The sequence below is a fragment of the Phoca vitulina genome, unplaced genomic scaffold (assembly GCF_004348235.1).
Source record: "Phoca vitulina isolate PV1807 unplaced genomic scaffold, GSC_HSeal_1.0 scaffold10, whole genome shotgun sequence".
Classification (NCBI taxonomy): Eukaryota; Metazoa; Chordata; class Mammalia; order Carnivora; family Phocidae; genus Phoca; species Phoca vitulina.
Genome location: NW_022589713.1, coordinates 9,807,480 through 9,831,339, shown reverse-complemented (window position 1 = coordinate 9,831,339; position 23,860 = coordinate 9,807,480). Strand labels below are relative to the sequence as shown.

The 23,860-nt window shown below is 36.7% G+C and overlaps 1 long non-coding RNA gene across 1 annotated transcript in view; it reads right to left on the bottom strand.

The window, feature by feature from the left end:
* LOC116635199 overlaps positions 1–20,964 on the bottom strand; it is a 32,858-nt gene extending 11,894 nt beyond the window's left edge. Inside the window, exon 1 of the long non-coding RNA XR_004300125.1 lies at positions 20,911–20,964. This is a non-coding gene — a long non-coding RNA (uncharacterized LOC116635199). The remainder of the gene's footprint in view (positions 1–20,910) is intronic.
* Positions 20,965–23,860: the final 2,896 nt, after the last annotated feature.

The window sequence follows — 23,860 nt, the reverse complement described above, 5'->3', positions numbered from 1 at the left end:
TATCATAAGAAAATGGTCACTTACCTACTAAAGATTAAGAAATCTACAAAATTCATAGAGCTAGATCTTGAAAAAGTTAGAGGAGAATCAAGGATTCCTGATTACTTGTCTGATTTTCTTTCAACCAGTCTCATGCCACCTAATTTGTTAAGTCCACTGGGTGAAAAAGGAATGTAACTAAACCTTAGTATAACTTTAGAATTGACCCTGTCAGCTATTTTTTCATTGTGTGCAGCTGCTTAAATGTATTGTCTTCAGCAAAAAGTAATGTAAGTAATTGCATAGCATAAAAGTAAATGTTAAATTATAATTAAATTATTCTGCAAGCTTATCACACTAAGTTTATGGCCATTTCATCATATTGCAGCAGCACACAGAACAACAATTAGAGAGAAAGAAATGTTCTAAATTGAGATCTCAACTTTCTGAGAACTCGTCTCCTTGAAGGCATCTCCTAACATTGTTTATGTCGTTATTTTTCATTTTAGTTTTTCAACTGTCAGCTCTTCTTTTATGTATACATTTCTTGTGATCCTTTTTCCTTCAGCAGATAGCCAAACACTGGAAGTTTCCAAATTAAATGCTTCCTAGTTTGACTTAGTACAGAAAAGTCCTGATTTATTATTCAAGATTTACCCGGTGCTTTTCCTTCTCTCAGATTTTTGCAATCATTTATTAGCTTTTCCTGAGGACTGTCCTGTGAAGGTCATTTTTAGCACGTTTATTTGACAGATGAGAACACAGACCTTAATTGAGAAAATTATTTTGACTGAGGTGGCAGAATAAGGTTAGCTCAGAGTCCAGAACAATGTCCAAGGTCATGTTAGCACACTTAGCTCTGCTTTCTTTTCTCATCATTCCTACTTTTAACAGAGAAGCATAACCTATTCATTTTGAAAACCCCTTTTCTCCTGATTGTTCTCAGAGCCCCAACTTTCTATAGGGACCAGCACTTCTCATGCCTTATCTTTTACTTAGCCCAAATGAATCTTTGCAAGATACAAATACCCTTAAAGTACACATCTTAACACAATTGTGACAGCCATATCATCTAGCAAATATTCGTGTGTGTGTGTGTGTGTGTGTGTGTGTGTGTGTATACATGTGTCAAGTCAAGGGGGGTGATTTATTTGAAATGTATTCACTCAACAAGAATTTAGGGGAGCTTACCATGTGGCAGATATCAGGTTCTGGGGTTTTTAAGGCAAGTAAGAACAAGTTCCTGCCTTTAAGAAGTTAAAAACCCACTGGGAAAACAGAAGAATATGACAATAAGAAGGCAATTATATAAAACACACACAACCACCACAAACATCACCAACAATGTGAAGTCTCAGTGACATTAAATATACAGAATGTTTATTGGAGTTCGAAGAAGAGGATGGCCAAGAAATCAGTGACACATTTGAGAAGAAAGGGACATATCTGTGTAGCTTCAGAGAGGCATATTTTGTGGGCAGAAACTGCAGGAGAGGAGCAACTCAGAGTCAATTTCTCCTCATGTATCCCCTGTCTTCCTACTGTGCACTACCGCTGTGAAAAGGTGAGAGAATACAAAAGTAATATTAGGCATACACTGTGCCCACCTGAAATATCAAGATAACTGAGGAGATTCTGTCTTGTCTTTCTCTGTCACCACAGACTGCAGGAAAAGCAAATGAATTCATCCTCCATAACACTGAATGTCATGAATAAAATGATAAAAATAAGGGCTAGGAATATTGTACATATAAACTAGTTAGCACAATATCAGACACAGAGTAATTGCTTAATAAATGTTAGCTATTTTCAGCTGCTATTGATGTCTCAACTACTGTATAAATAGCTCTTTTCAAATGTGCTTCCTGCTGCCATCTTGATAGAATGAGTAGAAGGAAAAGAAAAGGAGGGAAACAATTAGAAAATGTTGGCATTGGTGTTTTAAGCGGAAAAAAATTTCATGAGATAGAATCCATTCTTGATATTACCCTATTTTTGTGCTATTCATCGTGCTAATTATACATTGTTTTATTTACTTCTTACAACAAGGAGATAGGTAGGTAGACTTAACTCCATTTTACAATTAAGAAAAATAATGATTGAATAAGTTTAAGTAATTTTACAAGGTCATATAGCTAGTAAAAGGTGGCACCAGGAACTGAATCATTTCTCCAAACTCCGATCTTGCTAGTTTTATACATTCTCTTCTGAAACTCATAAAATAGCAAAACCATGGTTTAATTTAACAAATATTTTCTGAGTCCCCACTATGTGTCAGGATCTATATACAAGGTACTGTAAAAACAAAAGTGTCCCTTCACCTATGGTATCTGATCTTATTAGGCTAAAAATACAGAGGGAGAGGAACAGATAATGAGGCAATTGTAAAGCAGACACAGAGGAGCACAGGGAGGAGTATTTAACCTGTGGAAGGTTAGGGAAGATTGTCAGAAGGAGTGATATCTAAGCTGAGACATGAAGCCTGAGTATAAAATTAGCACGATGAAGTATAAGGAGGTGCGTGATGCAGATGTAGAGAAGAGCCTGTGTGAAGGCTCAGAGAGAAGACCAGTAATGTTGATTTTGAGAATAAGACTCTCCACCATAGGATAGGGCTATGGAGTAGACAAGTGATGACGCTGAAGGGTCCAAGTCACGGAGTCACACTTGAGAGCCACAGTTGAAAATAACAGTCTTACCCTAACTTAGGATATGGGGCCTTATGACACATTTTAAGCAAGGGAATGAAGTAATCAGACTTATGTTTTAGAATGAAACTTTTTAGTAAAGCAATAAATTAGAAAAAAAAAAAAAAAAGAAGAAAAGGAAATGACAGTCACATCTTTTCCTGAACTTAGCTTTTATAAAAACTATGAGGCTTGTGTAAATAATTAGTAGGTGAACCGCCCTGCAGTGAAATACAGTCAGGCCAATGAAAACTTACGCCATCTTCAAAGCTAAACAGGCTTGGCCTGACAAGATGTGCTGGTGAAGTTAACTGTGGAAGGCCATCTGTTTAGTGATCGTTGAGGACGTTTTAAAGAAAAACATGCATTTAGCACTCAGTTGGAACTATGTGACAGGTTGCTTGCCATGGCTTTCTACTTGTAAGAAAAAATTTACAACAGAGAAGGCAGTTCAGGTAGTTGAGATGTGGCCATTTGCTAAGCATCCTGAAGCTGGTTCCATTCTAATAAAGAGGAAATGCCATTTTTTTTTTCAATTTCAGACTTTTATTTCTGTCAGGTCCTCATATGACACCTTACCTTCAGCAGATAATTCTGCCTCTGGATTCACAGAGAAATAAAGGCAATTCCACCCTATGAATTCCCTCAGTTTCTATCCCTACCACACACAAATGTTCCATTCTTCTCCCTCTCCCAATTTATCCTCTTTGTTACACTTGAAGTTGATGATAATCCTGTTCTTGGCAGGTCTACTCTTTTATCTTAATTCTCCCTCCATTCCCTCCCTAATGAATTAGAACCTCACTAAACCAATTTTCTCCCTCTTTCTCCTGTCTTCTGCCTCTCCTTTTTTGCTTGAACTCTCCCTAAAGTCTACTAATACACTCAAGTCTTTCTCATCTAAAAAATTTGAAAAAAAAAGTTTTCTTACATAAAGATAGAAATGTTGGCTAGATTTCAATTTTACGTAATTCACGACTGTACCGGAATTGGGGTAAGAGAGGGAGAGTGATGAAGAGGAAGGGAGAAACTTGTTTTCTTGATCTCATACTTTCCTATTACTACTCTCTTTTTGCATTCTCTCTTAAACATCTTGGCTGTGGTCCAAACTTGCTACTGACATGGCCCCCCTTCCACCATTTAATTTATCCCACTGAAATCCAGACTCCACCCATCATAGTTGCTTCTCTTGCAAAGATTATGGCAGATTGCCCATCTGATGGACCTTTTTGAATCTTAGATGGAAGAGAAGCCCTAAAGTGGGCTGGAACTGGATATTTCTCTTCCCCCAAGTCAGTAAGCCTCTAATAATACTCCAACAGGTTAGGCTCTGGTTAACTAGTTTCCCTTGAAGAAGCCTTATGCCCTGGTGTATTTCAGTATGGTTCTTTTCCCTTTCCTCCTTCCAGTAGCTCAAGGCAATTTTTCTCCAGTATTTACTGTGAGAGCCTACTTGAGCTCCTGGAGGTAGATCTCACAAAATTGGGCAGGCTCCCCTATGATTGGGTGCCCCTGGATTTTTTTTTTTTTTAATTCTCTAAGTTGTCCAAACTGAGCATCCACCAATTTATCAATTAATTAGTTCACGTTTTCCTACTCTGGTGAGAGTTCCCATGGTTTCTGCTGTGAGTTTCTGCTCTGGTAGGCCATGACTCCTTATTCAGCTGGTTGTCTGTTTCTCTAATCATGGAGGAGTGGTTTGCCCTGTGTCCTCACTTCTCTTATGGATCCAAGAAGAGTTGTTCATTTTTCAGTCTGTTCAGCTTTTTACTTGTTAGGACAGAGTGACAATTTCCAAGCTCCTTATATACAAACTGAAAGCCAGAAATCCTTAAGTTGATTTTTTAATCTGCTACTTCCCTAGATTCTTATCAGTCCTTTCAGTTTTTCACAATGGATTTTTTATTTTGAGGATTATCAACCACCAATAATGATACTTTCCTTTCATTTATTTAATCCTTAACAGTTATCTTTTTTTTTCAGCCTTATAACACTGTCCAGGAATTCTAGTGATATTAAATAAGTAGGAGTAAAAATTGGTGTCTCCTCTTATTCTTTGTCTTGATGGGAAAATGAATAGGTTTCTCCATTAAAGGTTGTGTTTTTAATAATTTTTTCACATATATCTTCAGGCTAGTGAGTTAACTTCAAAACCCAGTTTTCTGCTTATTTTTTTTAAAGATTTTATTTATTTATTTGTCAGAGAGAGAGAGCAAACAATAGCAGGGGGAGTAGCAAGCAGAGGGAGAAGCAGGCTCCCCACTGAGCAAGGAGCTCAATGCGGGACTCGATCCCAGGACCATGACCTGAGCCGAAGGCAGACGCTTAACCAACTGAGCCACCCAGGCATCCCTTCTGCTTATTTTTTAATAAAGAATTGTTGAACATTATGTAATGCTATTTAATGACTTTTTTTTAATTTGGTCCATTAATGTGATAAATTACATTGCCAGAATTTTCTGATTTTGAACCATTCTTGACTCCATATCAAACCCTATTTGATTGTCATGTATACATATACATACTTTTTTTTAATTAATTACTTTTTTTTTTTTTAGAGAGAGAGAGAGACTGTGGGGAGAAGAGCACAGGGAGAGGTAGAAAGAATCTCAAGCAGGCTCCATGCTCAGTGCAGAGCGTGATTCAGGGCTTGATCTCATGACCCTGAGATCAGGACCTGAGCCGAAATCAAGAGTCAGATGCTTAACTGATTGAGCCACTCAGGCACCCTTATTATATATTTTTAAATATGATTTAATTTGGTTAGCTAATTTCTTCAGTATTCTGTAACTGTTCAAAAGTTAAATGAATTCATAATTTTATCTTATTTATTCTCTTACCTAGTTTTGGAATCTAGATTAGAGTAACTTCACATAATTTGTTGGGTAGCTCTCCCACATATATTATTTTCTGGGGCAACATAAAAGCTGGGATATCTATTCCTTTAAAGTTTGATAAAATGTACTTATTAAGCCCAAATATGTCAAGACTTTTTGAAGGGGGAAGTTCTTTGAATATGGTTTCAGGTTTTTAATTGATTAATTATTTAGGTTTTCAGTTATTTTTCTTACCCTAATTTTTGCCTTTTATATTTTTTGTCTATTTACATAGATAAGTAAATCCTCTTCAAATTATTAAGCTAATGAACATATAGTTATTGATGATAATTATTATCTCATTTGTGTCAATAGTTTCTTCCTGTATTTCCTTCTGCATTTTGCTTAATTGCATATTCTCTTTTAATTGATCATCTTTAACTAGAAGGTTTTCTAGCCTATTAATATTTTCAAAGAAAAGCTTGGTTTTGCTAATTATTCTGTTATCTCTTTTTTATTTTATTGATATCTACATAGTTTTAGCTTTGTCTTGAGAGTTAAGTATGTTTCATTACTCATTTACTATCAGATACAGAGTAAAATATAAGGATATAGGTATAAAATAAGTTACTATGTGGTATTAAAAAAAATAAGAGATGGAATTAAAAACAACCTAAATATTCACCAACATAAATGAGTGAATAACTTGAGACAGATAGTAGTGAAATGAGTGAATTTAAACTATAAACATATATAGTGATGAATCTCATAAATAGAGTTGAACAGAAACCTTGATTTAAAAAAAATGTATAAAGTATGATCTCATTTACATAAGTTTAAAAACATGCAAAATCACTGAGTGAGAGCTTCCAGTCTGCAGGTAATCACTTCCCTCTCTCTTCTATGGTCGCCACCACCACACCAGGTTCATACATTTACAATAAAAAGTGAATAAATAGCTCTGGTTCCGGAATGAGATATAGACTCACTTTTCCCTTTTCACCTTCTCATTTCTAAATACAGTTAAATGCCTTGAAAAATACCCATCAGACAATGATAACAGGACTCTGAAAGCTGGAAAGAAGGAAGACTCGCCAGGAACCTCAGGTCTTGAGGAATAACAACGTGTTGAGATTCTGGGTTTTCTTTTAATCAACCATATGCTGGTGGAAAGGGTGCCAGAAAACCTATAACCAGGAATCCCCAACATGTGTACATACACAGAAATACTCACACACATACATCACCCAGGAAAGTCTGAGCTCTCTGACCGAAGGACCAGTGGAGAGCCCAGGACAGGCGTGCGGTGAGGCCAAACCCCTGCTTACAATGCAAGTCCCATCTACAGCTTCTCCACCGCAGCAGTGGCAACAGTGAAGTCTCAGGCACTCCTGCTCTTGGGTTCACCACTGGACATTGGTGGGTGGACAGAGCTGCCCTCAAGGCCAGTGTAAACAGCTCCCGAGTCTCCCAGTGATATAAAGAGACCTAGGCTCAGGTTTCCCATGCACAGCAAAAGTTGGCCAAGTGACGCCCAGCACCATTCACCCCAGAGATGCCACCAGCAGGGACTGAAGGGGGCTCCCAGGAGTACCCAAAGAATGAAGCACACTGAAATATCATTTGCAAGGGCTCTGAAAACTAAACCGTCATGGGAACTAAAGCCACCCAAGGAGACCAGAACCTAGACATTAAACCTACACTGAGCAACCACTCACTAAATGGAAGGATTAGATAAGATCAGGGGTCTCCAAAAATCATAACAATAATGTCTATGGTACAGTTGAAAACCACTTGTCATGCCAAAACAAAAAACAAAAAACAAAACAAAACAAAAACCCCAAAACCAGAAAAGTCACAACTAGAGAAAAGACAATCAACTGAGCCAATACTGAGATGAATTAGATGTTAGAAATATTTGACAAGGATTTTAGCTATCATAAAAATGCCTCAAGAATCAATTACAGTTTTTAAAAGCAAAAACTAGAACATCTCAGCAAATAAATACAAGTGATAAAAAAACAAATGAAAATTACATAACTGAAAAATACAGTAAACAAAATGAAAAACTCTGAAGGGTCTCAGTAGTAAGATGGAGATAACAGATGATAAAATCTTTAAACTTAAAGAAAGATCAACAGATCAATACAATTTACTCAATCTGAAAAACAGAAAAAATAGACCAAAAAAAAAAATGAGCAGAAACTCAGGGATCAGTGGAACACAACAGCAGAAGATTTAATATTCATATCATCAGAGTCCCAGAAACAGAGGAGAAGGAAGGACTGAAAGAATATTTTCAAAAGTATAATAGTGGTTGAAAACTCCCTAAATTTGGTGAAAAAATGCTGGTGGGAGTGTAAAATAATACAACTATTCTGAAAAATAGTTTAGCAGTTCCTTTGAAAACTAAAATGGACATACTATACTACCTAGTTATTGCACTCTCCGGCAATAACTTATCTGAGGGAATGAAAATTATGTCTACACAAAAGCCTGTCCACAAGTGTGCACAGCAACGTTATTTGTAATAGCTTTGAAAACAACCAGAAACAACTGAGATGTTCTTCAGCAGGTGAATGGTAAAACCAACTGTGGTACATCCATAGAATGGACTACCACTCAGCAACAAAAAGGGAAAAATACTCATACAGGCAACAACTTGGATGAACTTCAAGAAAATTATGCTGAGTGAAAAGAGACAATTTTCAAAGGATACATACTGCATGATTCCACTTATGTAATATTCATAAAAATAACGCAAAACTGGAGAACAGACTAGTGGTTGCCAGCAGGTGGGGCTGGGGGAAGAACATGGGTATGGGCTATAAAAAGCAAGCCTGAGTGAATTTTGTGGTGACAGTACAGTTGAGTGAGCATCTTGACTGTCATGTGGGTTATGCAAAATGTACACGTGATAAAATTGCATAGAGCTATACACACACAGGCACAAATGAGTACATGGATACATTATGAAGTTTAAATAAACTCAATGAGTTGTACCAATGTCAATTTCTTGGTTTGGATATTATAGCATACCCCAGGGTAAGCCTGGGGGGAGGGTGCATGGGATTGTCCTGCACATTTGTTTACAGTCTCCTGTAAATCTATAATTATTTCAAAAAATTAAAAAAATGTTTAAAATGAATGAATAGCATAGAAAAATTGTAGCCAAACATTGGAAATCAATCTTGGACAGCTTTGTGGGATGCCATTTACTCCGGGCTTCTAGAATTAGGGACAAAATTGATAATTTCATGCTTTGGAAAGTGAGAAAGCTTCTAAGTGAACTCTTTTCTATCAGGAAAAGTAGCAGAAGTTAACAACCTCTTGCTGAATATACAGGACCTGTCAGCGCATTATGTTATGAACCAATTAGTTAAGCAAGACTGCATAAAGGAAATATATCAAAACTATATAAGGAGTTAAAATGGAATCCCCAACTATATCATTATAAAACAAGTGAGTCTCAGCACTATATGTCTTAGGTTAGTGATGAAGAGAAGGTATGAAATAGAAAATTTTAGCAATATCCATGGCAAAATAGATACTGTTTTTATAACTATGATATTAGAAGAAAAATTCCATTAACTTATCAATGATTATAAATAAACATAATTCATACATTTTGTATAATCCATTGGTGATTTTCAAACTAGACTCTAGCTAAAATGTGCAGAGTTTCTCATAGTATCTGGTAAAAAGTAGTTCTAAGAACGTATGCTTTAAGGCTGACATTATTTTCTATAAAAAGGCCCTGAATGATGTAACTGGTCTATATATCTATCACTGAGTTCCTGTCAGTATATTAAGGAAGTGCCTCTGGAAATAACTAGAGTGGAAATAAAATTTGTTTAGCTGCATGCATCAGAAGATATTGAATATTATCTTAATTTTTCCACATATCTCTTTGGCTCCTGTTACTTTATACAAATGAAGAAACATTGCTGCACCAAGATAAATGACTGTTTAATAATGATAGTAAAACATTTGGCTTCTTTATTAAAATAAAAAGTACAAAACAAAATAACATACTGTCTACAAATGTGTCCACAAGTACTAAAAACATGAAGACATGCATGTAATTATGCCCACCAAATTCAGTATAGTGAAAAGGAATCTGATTTGGTGTGGCCAAGCAAAATACTTACATGAGAAATGTACTAATTCATTATTCCTTAAGCTGGATAATAGATTTATGTTATTTATTTTATTATTTCTTTTTTTGTGTGTCACAAATATTTAATAATAATAATAAATAGAATACAATTCCATATTCAAATTATTTTCCTTAGAGTTTGTGACCTCATTCTTGCTTCGAGTGTCACTAGAGAGAAGTCTGACTTTCAACTCAGTTTTTTTTTCCCTTATGAAAACTTTTGGTATTTTCTCGCTATTGCTGATGTCCTTAAATTTCACCATAATGTATCTATGGGTGAATTTATCTTTATTTATCCTATTTGACATCCTAAGAATCTTTCATCATGATTTATTTAACCTTGCTTTAGTTCTGAGAAACTGTGCATGATTATTCCTCAATAATTTCCTCTCCAGCCAATTTTTTTCTTCTCCTTAGTCTCTTAATATTTAAATTTTTATATGTCTACTAAATTTCACATATCTTAACTTTTCTTTTATAATTTCTCCCTCTTTATCTTCCTAATTCTTTCCATGAGAATGTCTTGACATGATCTTCTAGTTTATTCATTTTCAGTAGTAATCATTCCAGTTTTTATCCCATCTATTTTTTAATTCTAATTATTATCTTTTTATAGTCAATTTTTCCACTATGTGTGTTTTTTTAATAATGGCTTGCTTTTTCTTTATTTTACCACGTATTAGAGGATATTATTTTATTTTAAGTTTTTGATCTGCCTATTTCATCTAGTCTTATTTGCTCATTTTCTTTACTCTCTTGTATTTATTTATTCTCCTTTATCTGTCCTTCAAATGTCTGGCTCCTTTTGGCAGCGAGTACATCTTCCCCTGGGGGTGTCTGGTATCTTAGCTGGTAATGTGGATAGGGGAGAGCAGCATGTGCTGTTCCTTGTTTGGTTACGGTGGGAGGATTGCAGCCCAGGGCAGTGGCTTAGGATCCACATTCCGGACTTGATCCTCTCTCTTCTGTCCCATTTGCTGATCCCAAACAGGTAGCACTGCCCCTCAGGGAACCTCTGCTCCAGTTCTGCTCTCTCCCTAGAGCCTTTCTCCATTGGTTTGTTTATCTAGAGCTCAGAGGAGTGAGCAGAGGAGGAGAAGAGAGCAGGAATTGCTTAGAAGCCTGCACAGCAGCTCAGGCTGCATGGTCTTGAGCCTCTCTGATGTCCCTCTGTTCATCCCAGTGGTCCTGGGCAAGGCCCAGTGACTTTTTTGTCAGTAATGAGGGGGCAGGTGGGCAGGTGGACACACCACAAAGTCTGATCAGGATTCCAACATTGACAAGCAAGATGACTTGGACTTGACTTTATTTGCATTTGGTTTGTTTTGAGGAAACTCATAAGCCAACAATGCAAAGAATTAATGCAAATGGGAAAGGGAACATAGCTACCTAGGACATCTCTAGTCCTTCATGGAGGGTGTCCAAAGTCTGGTCAGCTACACAGTGGAGGAGAGTGCCAGTCCAGCCAGAGCATCCCAAGGCCAGTATTCATTGCCTTTTGCCATTAGGCCACATCCCCTACAAGGGCCTACAAACATATGAGGTGATATCTTGCTGCACCTGGGCTGTCTTCCTGCTTCATAGGGCCTACAGCATTTATCTGCACTGTATGATCTTGTTCTCCAGTGGCAAGAACCTTAATTCCTTTCTTTTTTTCCTCATATTTGTTTCCTTTAGCAGTCACTCAAGTGCAGATACCCTATTTATTTCGGTATTCCAATAGTTTGCACATTGCAATAAATACTTATTTTATTATTGCTTTTTTGTTTATGAACAAATGGAGGGATGTAATGGATTAACATGATAAGTGTTAAACAGTTGAAATCACAATTCACAAATGAGACATTTGTGAAGCAGTTCCCATCTGGGGGTGTCAGTCTTGGCATGAATTCTACTTTAAGGTAAGGAAAGGAAGGTGCTCCCCAAAACCAAGGGGAGTATCCAAAGGTCACAAGCAACTTAGGAGCATGGAGGCCATCAGTTAGAAAAAATTTCAGCCAGTTGTCAGGAGTCTATACAAAAGTGAAAGAGAGAGACGAAGTTAAGCTTGTTCAGGTCAGTTAATATAATTGTGGGGCCTCAGTAGATTGACTGATTATAGGGGAAAAAAACTAACATAGCAAAACAAAACCTGTCCCAAGGACATCTGAGGTGACCCCTGACCTCTCTCTTAACAGTGTTGGGTCTGGGCTACCAACGAGTGGGCAGATTCCACCCCTGAGAAAGGTGAGAGCAGCATCTAAAACAGCAAAGGAACTGTGGAGAAGAAAGCCTCCCTTAGCACTATTTTCCTAATATTTCCACTCCAAGCCTCCAGGGGTCTGAGATGGTGAAGCAGTCCCTCCAGTAGTGTCTGTGGGACAGGTTATAGTCATCTCTCTCTTAATTCCTAGGTAGATAAGAAATTATTTTCCATGCAGTGTTCGACAGTTTTCTAATCTCTGAATTCCTGTCTCTCTGTTCAGATTTAATGAGGCCATTAACTACAGATGCTTCATGTTTGAGAGTTGTTTTTAAGGAACACATAAAAAATAAATTAAATGACTGGTAGATACAATCAAGTAAAGGGTCATTACCCTCGTTTGAACAACCAATATACAGAAATTAATGGGGATTTCTCAGTTTAAAAATATTTTCAAGGAGCAAGACTAAATTACTATGGGAAAAATGAAAAGTTAATTAGTTATTTTTGACTTGTGCCAGGCTTGATTGTTATGCAATCTTTTGAGGTCATCTTTAGAAATAGGGTACTCGTGTGTCCAAGGTGCAAAGCCCATCTGCTTGTTCTTGGGGTTCTAATTAACTTCCATGCTGGTTTGATTAGCACTGGCATTTGTTTTTCCTAGTGGAAAGCAGCCACTGTATGAAGGAGCTTAAGTGAGTCACCTTTTGTTAGCAGGTTTGACAATCACAAGGTTTTTTACTTATGTGGCATCACATTTTTTTGTCTGGACTTTGAAATACATGACTTTTCTTAGGTGTAAAGAGTTAGATAAAATGCATATCTTTTATATTTCTTCTCAAAAACTCAAGGGGCACTATTCCTATGAAGATAAATTTCTATGAAGATAGGCATGAGAAACAATATAAAATGGGTCATTTCATTTATAGTTAGTTAATTATATTAATATTACAATATTAAAATAACTAGCATATTTTATATTTTCAATGTCCACTTGGATAGCATATACAACATAGTGATTTCTGAGTTTCTGAACCTATCTCTAGGGTTCTTCTCTCTCCATCTCAGCCCCCTGTTCCCATAGCCCTGCCCTGGATATTATTGTCATCTAACTGCTCTACAGCAAAACCACCAAACACTCTACTTTATAACCACAGTGACCCTCTTCTCTTCCAGCTAATGAGGCATGATCAGTGCCTGTAGTGGTTCTTAGGATGAGATATATATAGATGACAAAAGAGCATTTAAAAGGACATTTCACTAAAAAAGAGAATAAATGAGATTCTGAACCAAAGCGGTAGCTATGAGAAGGTGAAAGACAGGAGTAAGAAATACTGTATAAGCAGAAGAGTAAATTCTGCCTCATTTTAGGAGCTCATTTGAAGAGCAAATGTGGAAATTGGAGGAAAAGAAGTGTATTAGCCTTCTTCTATTGCTACATAACAAATTACTCCAAACCTAGTGGCTTAAACAACACACATTTATTATCTCTAGTTTCTTTAGGTCAGAAGTTTGGGCATGGCTTCACTGGGTACTCTGCTCAAGGTTCACAAAGCTGAAATCAAAATGGTAGTGGGGCTGCATTTCATCTGGAGGCTTGACTAGGGAAGGATCGACTTCCAAATTTCTTCAAGTTGTTGGCAGGATTCATTTCCTTGCTGCTATAGAATTCATGGCAGCTTATTTCTTCAAAGCCAGCATGGAGAGTGACTCCTATTTCCTCTTACAAAGGACTTACATTATTAAGAGAGGTCTACTCAGGATAATCTCTCATTTGATTAACTCAAAGTTAAATGGTTAGGGACCTTAGTTACATCTAGGCAATTCTTTCACCTTTGCCATATTCTACTAGTTAGAAGTGAATCACAGTTCTGCCCACACTAAAAAGGAGACTATTACAAAAAAAAGTATGTATTTCAGGGAGTACTAATCACAGGAGCCACTTTAGAATCCTGCCTGTCAAAGAAATAAGCACAACTCTAAAGACTTGATCCTAAGGACTGGGAAAATGATGGCACTCATAAAATGGTACCCCCCCAAATCAACATACAAAAGATTTTGGGAAAGCAGATAATTTCAGTTTTGTTCATACTTTTATTGAAATACCAAAAATATAAGAAGCGTTGCCCAGAGGAATTGAAAATATAAGATGGAACAAAAGATGGAAGTCCAAATTAGAGATATTGATTTATCCACAGACGTTACTAGTCATGAGATTGGGTTACCTTATTAAAGAACAGAATAAAGAAGAGAAAAACTTGGTGGAAGGGAGATAGAAGCCAGTAAAGTAAAGAGGAAAGCAATTAGAAATCTAAAAGTAGAATAAATATCATGCTGTATTTGAATAAAATTGGCTAGAAATATAGGAGAAAATGGAGGAAAGCAATGACACACAGCATGCAGACCAGTGGGCTTTATTTATTTATTTATTTATTTTTTAAAGATTTTATTTATTTATTTGAGAGAGAGAATGAGATAGAGAGAGAGAGAGCATGAGAGGGGGAGGGTCAGAGGGAGAAGCAGACTCCCTGCTGAGCAGGGAGCCCGATGCGGGACTCGATCCCGGGACTCCAGGATCATGACCTGAGCCGAAGGCAGTCGCTTAACCAACTGAGCCACCCAGGCGCCCCAGGCCAGTGGGCTTTAGACTTAAATGTACAGAAGGAGCCTGGGAAAGCGTCTTAAAGATGCAGAGGCAGATTCCCAGGCCCCACTCTTAGAGATCTCTGCAGTGAGAACTATTAGTCTATTTGTCGACAAGCACTCCAGGTGATTCCTAATCAACATTTTCAGAAACTTTGTTCCAAGGATTAGTAAAATAAGATCAGCATAAAAGGAAAAGGGTACAGCTTTCTTAGAGAGTGCATCACAAAGCTGTAGTCTAAATACTCCCTGTAAGAGACATCAAAGGGGTTTTGAAAAATTCAGATTCTTGGACTCTACTTTAGACCTATTGACTCTGAATCTGCATTTTAATAAATTTCACAAGATATTTTTATGCCCTATAACTTTGAGGCCAAAGTGTAGTAACTGAACTGGCACTGATCCTTGTTACTCGTCTGGAAAGGGAGAGATAAGTACAGAAATTGAAAATAAATGTTTAGAAATGTTTATAAAATTCAATATTGCTGTGACATCCAAGTGCAGAATCAGTGATGTCATCTCATTAGCAGTGTATACACCAAATCAGGGGTTATAAAACTCACATGTGGCACAGTGTTATAATGTGTGACATTTTAAGATTAATTCATTAACCATGATCCAAAAACATATAAGAATATGAGAAAAATAATTATTTATATTTTTACATCTTGTTATTTTAAAATAATTGTAATTTTTAATCAAGCTTGTTTTAAAATTTGTAGTCTATCATTATTAATTAGGAAAATAAAATTTGTATTTATTTTTAACCCTAATTTACAAAAGGTGAAATGAGCTTCACTAGACCTTTTTGCCAAGAAGGACATAGCTCTTCTATATGCGAGCCATAATAACAAACTAAATGATAATAGTGGAAGTATCTCCAAAAAAATGAAGATCAGTAGAACACATAATGGTTTTACCATAAATTATATACAATCCCTTATACACTGAATTTGACTTTTTAGTCAGAATTGATGGGGAAGTGCTAAAACCAAGGTATGTTATTTTTTAGTCAGAATTGATGGGAAAGTGCTAAAACCAAGGTATATTATTTTGGAAATATTATTTTGGATTAAAACCATAAAGAAACACAACATGAAGAACATAAGTAACAAAATCAAAACAATTTTTTAAAAGAGTTTTGAGTTCAAAAGCTGGTAGACATTGAATAATTCTCACTTAAATACTATACTTTGAAGATTTCTTCTAGAGTAGCAGTTTGGTTTACTATGAATAAAAATCTAAATATTAATTCTCAAGATATAAGTAAAAAATTACGTCAAAAATACTTGTTTGAGGAATACTTGGGTGTATCTGTGGCAAGGTGGGTAGCTCGAGTACCACTTTCCAGTGACAGCATAGCTCAAAAATTAGGAACTGGCTAATGATAAGGACAGAAACATACAGTCAGTAAAGCTAGTGACTCATTTTTACTTGCAATTTGTTGAATGCACAGACATTGCTACTATGGCCTTTCTTTGAGTATAACTGCAATTCAGACATGAACCTTCCTTCCTTCCTTCCTTCCTTCCTTCCTTCCTTCCTTCCTTCCTTCCTTCCTTCCTTCCTTCCTTCCTTCTTTTGTCTCTTTGCCAACAAACACAACTAGCCCTGAAATGTATAAAAGTAGTCAGAAAATGTGGTTTGGAGTGCATGTTTTGTGTAGAAGTATTTTCTGATAGCACATTTCACAGGTGCAAGAACAGGGAAACATTCTGTGTTGTTGTCCAGATTTCAGAGCTTGAGTAAATAGTGTAAATCAACATGGAGCTTCCTTCATCAAGAGAGTCTCTTCCTATAAAAATGTTTTCAGTGGAACTAAACAGAAGTCGTGGTATCATAATGAAAACTGTGATTATGTAAAGGCTAATGTATTAACTTTGAGATTATTCCTTATTTTACAAAATTCCATATTTATATTTAAAAAATTGTTGCATAAATGAGGCATATTTATTAAGGCAAAAGTTTAATTGAAAATGCTTAAACCAGGGGCACCTGGGTGACTCAGTCAGTTAAGCATCTGCTTTCTGCTCAGGTCATGATCCCAGGGTCTTGGGATCTAGCTGCGTATGGGGCTCCCTTCTCAGCGGGTAGCCTACTTCTCCCTCTGCCTGCCCCCCCTACCTTGTGCTCTCTCTCACTATCTCTCTCTCTCTCTCAAATAAATAAATAAAGTCTTTAAAAACAAAAACAAAAGAAAATGTTGAAACTAGGTAATAAACTCAGTCCATTTCCAGTTTGGCCTCAATTTTCTAAAGATGTGATTTTACAGCCAGGCTTGCTTACTTGACTGATACCTTTGGTATTTTTAATTATCTTAATACTTCCATGCAAGGAAGGAATGGGACATATTTTTTGATAGCAGATAAATTAAACAAAAATGAAATCTAAAAGCACGGAAGAACAGAATTTCTACAGCTTGTTATGATAAGTTCCATGCTTTAACAATAAACATCGCTGGAAGCGTGTCTTGATAGTCCTTACCTTTAGAAAGTTACCACCAAATACCTCATGCATTTGATAGAATATTGTGAATTTACTCTTTCATCAAAAGAAGAATACCATAGAAATTTTCATACATGGGAATTTCATGGTTTTGGAATCTATTTCTTTTCATCTAAATTTAACTGCCACTTTATAGGATGAATTACTAAAAATCAGCTACTGATGAGGATGCCTGGGTGGCTCAGTCATCAAGCGTCTGTCTTCAGCTCAGTTCATGGTCCTAGGGTCCCGGGATCGAGTTCCACATAGGGCTCCCTGCTCGGCGGGAAGCCTCCTTCTCCCTCTCCCACTCCCCCTGCTTGTGTTCCCTCTCACTGTGTCTCTCTCTGTCAAATAAATAAAATCTTAAAAAAAAAAATCAGCTACTGATGAAAAATTGAACATAAATTTTGAAAACAGAGCATCACTTATTTCATTTTGGATTAAAGTTAAGAACAAATACCCTAAGCTTGCTGAAATTACATCTCTCTCACATTCCTGTCAACATTCCTTTGTGAGCCAAAGGTACTTCTAGGTACTATGAAAGGATAATATAAAAACATTTTAGGTATGAATTATCTTCTACAAGTACATAGTTATCATACATTCTAGATTAGATGAATTAGGCAGTAAGCAAGTTTATTTTTCACATCAAAGACAAATTTGCATTTATGTGTTATTCAGAAAGAATATGTAGCGGATAATATGGGGAGTTGTTATTTCACTTAAAACTTTTTGTTCCTGTTTAGTTATGATTGCATAATACTACACTGATATTAGTATTATGGCTATACTTTCAATGTATTATGTTTGATTTTTATAATTCTTGTCATTTTATCCTATTTTGTTTTGATTATATTTATTGGAATATAATTTTATGTTGAATCGTATATTAAAATTTTGCTTTCTATTTAGTAATATCTTGGCTTTTTATTTTTATTTTTAATTCATATTTTAAACTCATTTTATTTTTATTTTTAATCCATACTTATTGTATTTTACTAATGTATTAGTTGGGAAATAAAAACTGGTCTTTTACCTCACAGTCTGAAAAACACTGCTCTAGAGTATTAATAAAGATACACAGGAGAGGCTGAAATATGAAGAGAATAGAGAGAGTGAGAGACAGAGAATCAGATGAAAATGAAGAACAGGCTCAGGAAAGAATAAAGCAACAGGAAAAGTTGGAAGGGATGAAGGGTAGAGTCACAAAGTGGAAGCCTGGAGTTCATCATCTTCCACCTAGTAAGTTCCAAGGAATTTCAAGGTTCAAGGTGTTCTCACACTTAAGGGAGGCTATGGGGTCATGATGATGGAGGCCACTGGTGTTGAAGGTGAAACTAGTGTGTCTCACGTCAGCAACATGGGCAATAAAGCCTCTGAGAGAAATGATACTTCCAAGTCATGAGAACAAAATGATAAAGAAAATGAAGAATATGAAGGTGTGGTCCTTGAAGCAAACAGATCATGTCAAGAATGGGGAAAGAGGGGGCGCCTGGGTGGTTCAGTCATTAAGCGTCTGCCTTCGGCTCAGGTCATGATCCCGGGGTTCTGGGATCGAGCCCCGCATCGGGCTCCCTGCTCCACAGGAAGCCTGCTTCTCCCTCTCCCACTCCCCCGCTTGTGTTCCTGCTCTCGCTAACTCTCTCTCTGTGTCAAATAAATGGATAAAATCTTAAAAAAAAAAATAATAGGGAAAGAAAAGTAACCATTTGATGTCATCTACTTCAATGAAAGAGGGATTGTGAAATGGTGGTGGTGGGATAATGACCTGGAGGAGCCTTCAAGAAATAAGGAGCAGGATGCCCCTTCTTGCACCTTGAGTGTGAGAAGTAGAAAAAGAATTTACTTCCAGTGTAAGATCTGATAGAAATGGCACCTCCAAAAGAAAGGCGTGCTTCAGTTTCAGGGAACTGAAGCAGCACTTAGAAAAGACATGCAGGTTGAAGAACTCTGTGCTAGAAGTAATGTTTCTACCTCACATGAGAGAGAGGTAAGGAAAAGCCCAGGGTTTATGAAGTAGGTGTGTGGGGGGAGGCTGGGCAAGTTGTATCAGCATGAATTTCATTCACAGTTAAGGATGATTACCTGAGATAATAGGTGAGCTACATGGATGTTAAAAATGCTGGAGTTCAGGAGAGGTAAGAAATCATGGGAAATCTTGTCAAAGGGAGAGGTGAGTGGAGAGAATTTTATTGGTAGAGAATTTTGTGCCACTAAATGGCCTATAATAGGCAGAATGATGCCCCCCACCAAAGATGTCTGCGTCCTTGGACCCAGAACCTATAAATATACTACCTTACCTGGCAAAGGTGACCGCTGCCTTGGTTAAATTAAGGATTCTGAGATGGAGAGGAGGAACTTATCCTGGATCATCTGGGTGGGACCAATATAATCCCAAAGGTCCTTATAATAGGGAGGTAGGAGAATCAAAGTCAGAAAAGGAGTGCTGCGGATGGAAAGGGAACAGAGTGATGCCATTGCTGGCTTTGAAAATGGAGGAGGGAACCACGAACCAAGGAATGCAAGTGGCCTATAGAAAACAGAAAAGGAAAGAAAAAAAGATTCTCCCTGAGAGCCTTCAGAAGAGGTAATCCTGCTGACACTGATTTTAACCCAGTGAAACCCATTTCAGACTGCTCACCTCCAGGACTGAAAGACAATAAATGTGTATTGTCTTAAGCCAGTATGTGGTAATTTGTTCCAGAGCGATAGAAAATGAATACACCACCATTATGTTTTAATTAAAATGTTTAATTATAATGATAAAACCATGATTACCTCTTGTACACACACACACACACACACGCACGCACATGCACAAATACAAATACAACACACACATACAATCATAGATTTACAAAATCCTGCATTGGAACCAACATGTACAACAGTGCAAAATTAAACTATTTTACTTACTGGTTTTCTTTGAATTTTCAAGTTTGTTTTTTTAAAAGATTTTATTTATTTATTTATTTTAGAGAGAGAGAGCAAGTTGGGGGGAGGAGCAGAGACAGAGAGGGACCAGCAGACTCCCCGCTAAGCATAGAGCCCAATGCAGGGCTCGATCTCAAGACCTGGAGATCATGACCTGAGCGGAAACCAAGAGTCGGATGTTTAACCGACTGAGCTACCCAGGCACCCCAAATTTTCAAGTTTTATATAAAGTTGGTACATTAAAAAGTTGCCTTCTATTTAATTAGTTAATCTAACTATAATGAAAACTAATATTGAGAGTATGGATGCAAAACAAATATAGTCATTCTGCTGCTCTTAAAGGAATTGCTAAGGTAAAAGTGTAAGGTACTCAAGATCATCATTTAAAGAGAATCTTCCAAAGGGGGTAATTACAATATAATAAAAAAAAAATTCATAAGGCCATGACTCTTAAAAGCCAAAGTGGATAAAAATCATTGTTGAAAACTTGTAAATATCTTAGAAATTTAATTGATTTCAAAAAATGAGCAGGAATGTCACTACAAAGAGAGAAACCCAAGAAAGAAGCTTCGCCCAAACATCTGTTTTTACTAGCCTTCTTGTACAGCAATAAAACTCTCGGTTGTCCCAAGGCAAGACCTTAGGAAGTGCCCACCAACAGTTTAAACAGTCATTACGCATGTACTGTGTTCTCATCTTTGCCCTAAGGAAGTTCAACAGTAACCCAGTACTTTTTTATTGACATGCTTTATTAAAGTCACACAGGTAAAAGGTTTCCGATTGTGTTTTCAGAACACATTTTATTTTAGTGCTTTCAAATGTTTTGAGGATAATTGTTAGAGGGATGAAAAAACATATAGGAGCTCAGTCTGAGAATAAAAATCTGCTTTGGCATTTTAATGTCTAAAGACTCGAGAACTGCCAAATGTTTGCTAATCAAGAAGCAGTAGAAATTCACAATCAGTCCCCAAAATATAAAACAGTTCTATTCACTGTAAAAATATGTTTACTGCACTTACTTACCGGCTGTTTAGCACAAATGTTTTTTGTCCCAAAGTGGAAAAGCTGGCAATTCTTTAATTTCCAAAGTGCTCATGGAGTGCAGCTGTAGATACACAAGGCTTTTGTTAATAGCATATCCAGGTACCATTTGCTTCCCTTTTGTCAGATATCGCCTTTATTTGAAGTCAACAGAAGCCCTTTCCCTTTTCCCTCTGGCACCATTTGTAGTTATTGTGTTCTCAGAGAAAGCACAAGGCATCAGGGCATGGACTGATTTTGCTCTGAACCCATTCAGATGCAATGTTGACATTTTTGGGGTAACTTTATATTTTTTGCTTTCTAATGCACTACAGCCTTCAAAAATAGCCGAGAGTATTGCACTTGGGACTCATCAACATTAAAATATCTGCTACCCAGAGTAAAATTCTAACAATAACTACAGTTTTTAACACCTCAAAGCACACACCTTAGACTTGAAGGAATTTCATTGTCCTTTTTAACAGGCAATTTCTTTAGTTGAACCATAGTCTCATCTCCCTTATTGGATCCCAAATTTCCTTTTCAAGTATGAATCTTAAGAGATCAGTGGATTAGTGCTTGCTGATATAATCTTGGTCTCACAATAAAAGCACAGTCATCAGGAAAAGACTGCCTTCCGTGCATAGGAATAATGACTCCAGGAATCAGTAAAATAATTCTGTTGCCCATAAAAGTAAATCAAAATTATGGCTGTCTTAATTCCTCTTTTGGAACAGAGATGTTTGGTGTTCAAGAAAGAGGAAAAAATATAGTTTAAATTTTTTGGAAGTCCCAATATTCAGTAAATACCATATGGTACACAACTATTTTAGAAGGGGAAAAATGATAAGAAAAGGGCTTTAACGGGTTAAATGTGCTCTTGGGCCGTGTAAGTGTCAACATATAAATCACAGGAGCATTACCACGTTACCTCGGGTTCAGCCTGTCAGCAAAGTAGTCACTAGCTAAAGAGACGCTCAGGGTTCCTCCAATGAGAGGACCTTTCTCAGAAACCCAACTTTTTCAGCTTGGCACCCTTTCAGAAACCCACATGTTGCTACCACCTCTTAAAATATTTCAAAAAAAAATAAAAACAAAACAAAAACAAAAAACCCCACCAAAATAATCACTATAGAAGTCTTATAGACTGTTACCTAGACTATCAGATTCATCCAAAAGAGTTCATATACCTGATTAGCAATATTCCTCTGAGTAAAATAGGAAGTTGAAAAAGATATTTGATGGAACAGGTATTTGGGGTACTTATTTCTGAGGCCACTTTAAATTTCACAATAACCCTCTAAGGGAAATAAAACTCCTATTAAAGCCTTAATTAAGTTAAAAAGAACTCTAACAGGAAAACATAAAAACCACACAGCCACTGCTGACTCCAGGCATTAAGACCTATAAAAGAATATCTAAGAAGCAGAGATGGGGCTGGAACATTCAGAGATGTATGAATCTAAATTTCTGCTTCCACTGTGCATTTTCCAGCCCCTGCATTGGTGCAAGACTAAAGACTCTAGAACATTATGAAGCACTGATCATTCAACATGCTGTGAATATAATTTCCCAACACTTTTTTTCTTCTAGGCCTGGAAGCCTGATCATTATGGAAGATTATATATGGTAGGTATATCAGGTCAGTGCCCACAGGTCAGGAAGGAAAAGTTTTGAAACTAAACAAACTTCCAGTTATAAGATGATTAAATTCTGGGGATCTAGGGGCACCTGGGTGGTTCAGTCAGTTGAGCAACCGACTCTTGATTTTGGCTCAGGCCGTGATCTCAGGGTCATGAGATCGAGCCCTGGATGGGCTCTGAGCTTAGCGCAGAGTATGCTTGGGATTCTCTCCCTCAGCCCCCCACCCCACCTCCACTCACACATGCTCGCTCACTCTCTCTCTCAAAAAATAAAAATAAAAAAAAATTCTGGGGATCTAATGTACAGTATGGTGATTATGGTTAGTAATACTGTATTATATACTTGAAAGTTGCCAAGAGAGTAGATCTTAAATGTTTTCAACACACACACACACACACACACAAATAGTAACTATGTGAGGTGGTGAAGGTATTAGCTAAGACTATGGCGGTAATCATTTTGCAATATATAAGTGTATCAAATCAGCATGTTGTACACCTTAAACTTACACAATTTTACATGTCAATTATATCTCAAGAAAGCAGGGGAAAAATTAATGGAGTGTATGTTAACATGGTCCAAGAAATCTGTACATGCAGAAAAACCATATATTCAACAATCACTTAACATCCTGACCTAATTTTCCTCCAATTTTCCTTAAAGATAATCAACAAAACACATTTTCAAAAATCAATGGCATATTGAAAAACCAAATTTGAGCAGAACCTGCACTCAGGCTCCAGAGTGTATGTTTGTGTACAGGAAGGCAGAAGAAGGGGAGGTGGGGGAAAACAGAGGGGTGGGATGTGAACTCTAGTTGTGATCGAGGGCTAGACACCTGATGTGTTCCCCATTTAGCCTTCCAACTGATGGATCAAATGAGAAACTGTTTTGCTCTGTTTCAGAACTGATTGACATTTTAATTATTCTACAGCTGGAAGTGTTAATCACACCAGAGAATGAGGGAATAATTCCCAGCTGGTAAAATTTCACACAATACCTTGGCAGGCACCGACATGCAGATAGTTTAAATCATTTGTTGAAGAACAAAAAATCAATATTTAAAATCCCTTCACAAATTAAACCAGCAACAATAGATCTATACTTAAAAATCTCCTTAAGTATGGTCTGCACTTTTTATTTTTGACTGTCAGAGAGTCAAAACATTTTATGAATCTAAGGAAATTACAAATTTAAATATAACTAATTTGAATAATATGAGATGATTAAAAGGAATTAAGATAATGAATTAGTTTTGTTTATAAAATATAAACTTTATTACTCTTCAAACTTTCATTATTTTTATTAT